This window comes from Papaver somniferum, chromosome 7, assembly GCF_003573695.1.
Source record: "Papaver somniferum cultivar HN1 chromosome 7, ASM357369v1, whole genome shotgun sequence".
Lineage (NCBI taxonomy): Eukaryota > Viridiplantae > Streptophyta > Magnoliopsida > Ranunculales > Papaveraceae > Papaver > Papaver somniferum.
Window position 1 is genome coordinate 156,621,648 of NC_039364.1, and position 6,000 is coordinate 156,627,647.

Sequence of the window (6,000 nt, forward strand, 5' to 3'; positions counted from 1 at the left end):
CCGGAATTTGGACGGAAAAGTTCTGTCGCCGGCCACCTGAGTTCTGTCGTCGTCATCTTTAACGGTCCGACTGACGGCGCCTTTATCTTTTCAACTCACTTGGATCACTGAATTGACTCGTCTGAATCGGATTCAGGCCGAGTTCTTGTTGTTCCCTGCTACAGTTCAGGCCATTCTATTGATCCTTCCCTGCATTATTTCCTTGCATTCATCTAACAACTCAAGCATTCATTCTTGCGCACCAGTCAGTACACCAACACTGCAACTCACCATTGCATTTACCAAACACAAGTCACAATCCCTGCAATATCATCTCATACCCATCTACTCATTAGACATTGCCTTCAGATCCTCTCCAGTCACTTCTATCTCAGGCACTCAAATGCAGCTCTAGCCATCATCTTCATCTCACATTAAATCATCACTTTCAATTCCACCTTCAGAACCAAGCTACTGCCAACTGAAATACACCACCAACAATGGATAGCTGACTGCATCTGAGCCATAAACCACATTCCATCTGCAATGTTGCAGCACATAGTAGCATCAATTCTGTACAAGCTCAAGTATTGAACCTGCACCACCAGTTCCTGCTCCATTCACTAATCCGGTGACTTAGCACATTTGAATTCCTTTTTTTTTGCTTTGTTCTTCTTTTTCTCCAAAACCAACAATAGCAACAGATATTCTTCCCTGTATTAAGCCTAACATACATCTAATCAAATTCAATTCATTCACCAGCAGGGCTTCAAATCATCATCATCTCCTCCACTATTGCCATCAGCTGAAATTTCATACCAACACCATTCACAATTCCTTCCTTAACAATAACAGTACCAACACCTGCAATTGCATCTTTGATTCTGCAGCATTTCTTGTTCTTTCTCCCTGAGTCTCTCATCAAACCCAACCTTTACAGCAACACCAGCTACATCTTTTCATTTTTTTCGACCACCAACAGCAACTTCTCACATTAACAACTCAAGAGACCTGTAAATCATTCCCATCATCGATTCCAACTTCATATCCAAAGTTCAATCTCGAGCCATTCTTCTATGTCCAGTAAATTCAATCAAAACCCATCTCAAATTGCAACTATATCTTCACAGTGGCAACAGCAAGACCACAAATCATCAATACCTTCATCTGATTTCTTAGATCGACAGCAACATCATTTACATTTATGCAATCTAGTCTCAAATTCCCTTTTACTCTTCCAAGTCTTCCATGAATGCAACAAATTCACTTCCTTCTGTGCTTTATTTGGATTCATCATCTTCACAAGACAAAACCCATTTTCTATTTATTCTCTGAATTTCTTCATAACACCAACAACAACTCAAACTCAGCTTCTACTTTCGTCTACAATCGAACTGTTAAAACCTCAGACCACCACCATTCTTCTCCTTGTAATTCAATTTAAGAAATCCATCTATTTCATGTTATTTCCTTGTCTCGATTTGATCTATCCCTGCTGTTCTTGAATCCATCTCTTCTTTTACTCGATTTCAACAGCACCAACATAAACCCTAATTTCATCCTCTCTGATTCAAATAGCTCTCATAAATTCTCTCATCTCTCGATTTCACAGCAGCAGCTGCGCTGCTTTTCTTCTTCCATTTCATTCAGGTGAAGCAATGATTGAGAAGAATGAGAAGCTCTTGAGATAGTTAGGGTTGTTTGGGTGGATGGTTACACCCCAGGGATAGGGACCCGATAAATACACCCACTGATAAATGATAAGGGATACCCTGATGGAAACCCCCTTAACCTCTGCTTGACTGTACTTAGTACTCCTCCAAATATAGTTGCCTCTTAACCTTGACTGGCCTCTAGATAGTGTTCGCCCATGAAATGACAATTCTGCCCTTTTCGCACAAATTGGGTGATTTCTTCTTCTTTTCCTCCGTGTGACTCCAAAATACCTAAAACACTCAAAACAAACGTAAAATACAAAAATCACAAGAAAAAATAGCAAAGAAAGCATAACTACTACATAGTAAATTAGGTGTTTTAGACACCTATCAGAACCAACTAAGTGTACACGTTTAGGTACGATTACTTAAACCTAAATGAAATACATTTCATTTGTGTGTGACAAGCAAAGTTTCGATATAACAGTTGAAAGATGTTAGCTTGGTTAAATCAGGTTTTTCATCTAACGGTGAATATTGAATGCTTTGTTACCAAGGTAACTTGGATTACAAACCCTGATTTGAAAACCATATAAAGGAGACATCTAGCAACTGGAAAAACTAATCCCCACACCTCCTATGTGATACTAGTTGGTTTTGCTAGAGTCGATTCTCCTTTAACATTATGATTTTTCTCGAGACCCTGTAGGTTAACGATTGAAAGACTTCATTGGGATTGTGAAGCCAGACGAAACTACTTCTCTTGTAGTTGAGCGATCTGATCTTTCAATTTTCTATCGTACGAGTTCAGTTGAATAATTGACTTGAGATTATATCTCGATAGGGCAAGATAAAAAGAAATCACAAACATCTTCGTCTCATCGTTTGTGATTCCGCAATATCTAGTTTCGCTACCATACGATTTATATTATTATGAGGTGAATGATAAATCTAGGATGTTCTTCGGGAATATAAGTCTGGTTTATCAATTGGTTTCAGTTCACCTTGATTTTATTAAAAGACGGAAAAAAACTTTTAGGTTTATCTGTGGGAGATAGATTTATCTATCATCGTAAACTTTTCTGTGTGATACAGGTTTGTTTACTAAAGTCTTCGACTTTGGTTCTTAGCAACTCTTGGTTGTGGATGAGATCAGCTAAGGGAATCAAGTGTGTAGTATCATGCTGGGATCAGAGACCTAAGGAGCGCAACTGTACCTTGAATCGGTGTGATATTGATTAGGGTTCAACTACAGTCCAGACTGAAGTTAGTTTGTAGTAGGCTAGTGTTTGTAGCGGCTTAATAAAGTGTGGTGTTCAATCTGGACTAGGTCCCGAGGATTTTCTGCATTTGCGGTTTCCTCGTTAACAAAATTTCTGGTGTCTGTGCTATTTCTATTCCGCATTATATTTTGTTATATAATTGAAATATCACAGGTAGTGCGTTAAGATCAATCAATTAGAATATCCAACCTTTGATTGTTGATTTAAATTGATTGCCACTTGGATATTGGTCTTTGGTACCATCCAACTTTATCTCTCTAGTATTTAACAAAGACTCGCAGATTTCCATTTGCTTGAGTAAAGATCAAATCGAGAGATTGAGATATTAACTCTTTGATATACTTTTATCAAGATTGAGTCTGACTGTCTAGTTGATTCTCTAGAAAGTATATTGGAGTTAGTCCATACAGATTTCTAATCGAAATATTGGGTGAGGTTGTTAGACCCCCGCTTTTTCATACTCTATCTTTAATTTGAGACAAAAGTCGTATAGTTGTATAGACTTCAATTATACACATCTGATATTTCCAGCTGAGTTTAACTCGCTTACATATTTCTCGAATTATATGTTGGTAAGCTTTCGCTTTAACCAAGTTCATCTTATATTCATGACAAAAGTCAAAAGATTATCATGTGAAAATAACCTGGTAATATCATACATGATTTGTGTGAGACAGTCATTTGATGTAGACTCAGAATTTTTCATATTGATCATTCGATCACTTGAAAATTGCTTTGAAACTAATAGTTTGTGTGAGACAACTATTGTCGTCTTCTGAGTTTATAACATTTGGATATAAGCATAGTATGCGTACTTGCATATGTGTAATCCAAGTCCGGGAACCATGTATGCATAACCGTACGCGTATTGTTTGGTTTGTCAAGGTCCGGGAACTAAGTACGTATACTGGTACGCGTACTGGCGTGAGGTTCAGTTCTGGGAATTTCTGCTGAGTTTGGAAGGTATGCGTACCCGTTCACATACTGGAGAACCCAAACTTATTTCGACAATTTAGGTATGCGTACCCGTTTACATACTTGAGTGGGTAATGTTCTAAAATCGGTTAGTTCATGAACTAAAACATTTACATAATAAGGAATGTAATCTTTTGCAAATCGTGGATATAATGTTCATGACTTGATTCGAGTGAATCAAAATCGATTTTGCTTCAATTGTGTCTTGTATACTTATACGAGAAGATAAACAATTGAACAACTCTAGAACTAGTTTCATTCGAGTCATTTGAACTAGTTATGGTTAGGATGAATATGGTTGATATGAAAGTGTCCATAAGGCTAACTTAGGTTAAATATTGTTGAGCCAACAAGGTGCACACGTTTAGGTACGGTTACTCATATCTAAATGAAGTCAATTTCATTTGTGTGTAACAAGCTAAGTTCGATCTAACAGTTGAAAGATATATCTTGAGTCCAATCAGGTTTTCATCTAACGGTGAATATTGAATGATTTGTTACCAAGGTAACATTGATTTCAAACCCTGATTCGAAGACTATATAAAGGAGAAATCTAGCAACTGGGAAACCAAATACCCACAACTCTTGCGTGATAATAGTTGCGACTAGAGTCGATTTTCCTTTAACCTTAGGTTTTTCATGAAACCTTGCAGGTTAACGACTTAAAGACTTCATTGGGATTCTGAAGCCAGACCCAACTACTTTCTCTGTAGTTGCGTGTTCTGATCTTGCTGTTTTATATCGTGATTGAGTATTATCTTCTAGAAGATTTTCTCGAGATTTAATCTCTAGTAGGCAAGATAAAAAGTAGTCACAAACATCTTCGTCCCATCGTTTGTGATTCCACAATAGCTTGTTTCGCTACCATACGATTAATATTATTGTGAGGTGATTGACATTTCTAGGCTGTTCTTCGGGAATATAAGTCTGGTACCATGTTCTCCTTGATTTATCAAAATACGGAACAAAACTCATAGGTTTATCTGTGGGAGACAAATTTATCTATTCAATAGACTTTTCTATGTGAGACAGATTGGTTTATCAAGTCTTCGACTTTGGGTCGTAGGAACTCTTAGTTGTGGGTGAGATCAGCTAAGGGAATCAAGTGTGCAGACTCTGGTGTGGTTCTAAAGGCGTAAGGAACGCGACTGTACCTTAATCAGTGTAAGATTGGTTAGGGCTCAACTACATTCCAGTCCGAAGTTAACTTGGAGTAGGCTAGTGTCTGTAGCGGCTTAATACAGTATGGTGTTCAAATCTGGACTAGGTCCCGAGGTTTTTATGCATTTGCGGTTTCCTTGTTAACAAAATTTCTGGTGTCTGTGTTATTTCTTTTCCGCATTATATTTGTTTATATAATTGAAATATCACAGGTTGTGCGTAAGTTCAATTAATTGTGAATCGAACCTTTGGTTGTTGATTAAATTGATTGACACTTGGATATTGGTTTTTGATACCGTCCAAGTTATTTCTTATATTCAATCGGGCTCGCAAATTCCTATTTGTTTGATTGCGGATTGAATTGAGAAATTGAGATATAACTCTTTGATATACTTTTCTTATGATTGAGTTTGACTGTCTAGTTGATTCTCTTGAAAGTATATTGGAGTTAGTCCATACAGATTGCTAAGAAAAATATTAGGTGTGGTTGTTAGACCCCCGCTTTTTGAATTGGTATCAGAGCAGGCAAACACGTTCAAGACCTCATAAGTCTGTGTTTGTTGCGATCTGACTATATGGATAGAGGCGCTGTCTCTATAAACGTACCGCTAGTCTTCGATGGCTAGAATTACTTGTGGTGAAAAATTGTTGTGTGTGCTTTTATTCATGCACGTGATTTTAAATCATGGGTTTACGTTGTTAATGGCCATAATCATCCGGCTGTTATAATAGGAACTATAGCTGTTCCAAAGGATATTGATGATTATGATGTTGGCGAGATTCTTGCTGCAAAGCAAAATTCTGACGGATTGAAAATGCAATCATCCATGTCGTTACCCCAGATCTTCAACACCATGTGACTACGTGCACTCGGTCTAAAGATGCTTGGGATATCTTAAAAACCGTATTTGAAGGAAATACCTGTGAAAAAAGAAGCTAGGCTTCAA